Genomic DNA, 1,517 nt, shown 5'->3' with positions numbered 1-1,517 from the left:
ATTTAAAATAACGGTCTTAGGTATGCATGCCTAAGACCGTTATTTGAAACAACCAATGAAACAGATCCATGTGTTTTAATTTTATATTAGTTTTGATTGCATCGCCATTTCTCCCCCGTTTCTAACTAAACTGTCCGATGAACGGGAACGTGAAACTCCGATTAACAGTTTTTTGTTATATTTCTGCTGCTTTTAAATAAAGCATATTACTCTACCTCTGGTATTTGAGTACTCTTTTCTCCACCTTGTTGCACACTTATGTGCTTACTCCGGTGTATATATATGTGTGTGCGTGTGTGTGTAAATATATGCGTGTGTATAAATGAATGTATGCGTACATGTATGTATTTAAGATTAATTATATGCATAATAACGTATACGCATATGTCATACTGCATGTATGACTATGTATTAAAGAAAATTATATAACATACTACAGACAATGTGAATCAATACATTCTATATGCGTATCTGTTACTAGACTTCTACAGACAGCATTTTTATGTTATAACCTCAAATTTGTTTCATTTCGTTATGTAAATTACCTCGAAAACTTATTGATAAATATATAAATCCATATGATATATTCTGGTATCGTCTGATGTATAAAACGTCAGAATGAGACAACATATGTGATTATAAATGAGCCAAAGATGAAGAGAACCAGTTTTGTTGAAAACACTCTCTGTCCGCATCTTTTCACTCGTATAGCCAAAAAATTGTTGCAGCGTATGACAAAAGATTTCTTCGGTAATCCTGTCGAAATCGTACGTTTCTAAACGATTTCTGTGACAAATCGAAAGCTATGTAACATTAGTTAGAGGGAATATAGAAATTTATGGAATGGTCAGTAGTTCAAAACTAGTTAACAACTTATAAAAAAGATATTAATTTCTGATACAAGTCCAAAGTCACAAATCATGGAGAAGAAAATGCTTATGATCAATTGTATAAATTTTATTGGGACTGGTTCTTAAGTTAACAATCTCGGAAAGATGAAAAGCGTCTTTGACTGGTGGAATTTGTACATGAAATTTAAACTAAAAATCACAAGGTATTTCATCGATTCTCAACACGATTCTGTGAATGTAAGAATATTGAAAGTTCTAAATAATATGGTTTGTGGTCTGTTACATAAGTTTTTGAGATGCATATTCATGTATGCTGAGCGGTATTTCATCCATCTTTACGTTCTGAGTTAAAATTCCGCCGAGGTCTACTTCACCTGTTACCCTTTCGGGGTCGATAAAATGAGTACTAGTTGAACAATAGCATTAATTTAATCGACTTAGCCCCTCCCCAAAACTACTGGCCTTATACCAGAATTTGAAACCAATATATTCTTTTTACTTTTTTACTCTTTTACTCGTTTCAGTCATTTGACTGCAGCCATGCTGGAGCACCGCCTTTAGTCGAGCAAATCGACCCCAGGACTTATTCTTTGGAAGCGTAGTACTTATTCTATCGGTCTCTTTTGTCGAACCGCAAAGTTACGGGGACGTAAACACACCAGCATC

This window comes from Octopus bimaculoides, chromosome 6 (genome assembly GCF_001194135.2).
Source record: "Octopus bimaculoides isolate UCB-OBI-ISO-001 chromosome 6, ASM119413v2, whole genome shotgun sequence".
Classification (NCBI taxonomy): Eukaryota; Metazoa; Mollusca; class Cephalopoda; order Octopoda; family Octopodidae; genus Octopus; species Octopus bimaculoides.
The sequence above is the reverse complement of the archived record's forward strand: the minus strand, read 5'-3'. Positions refer to the sequence as shown.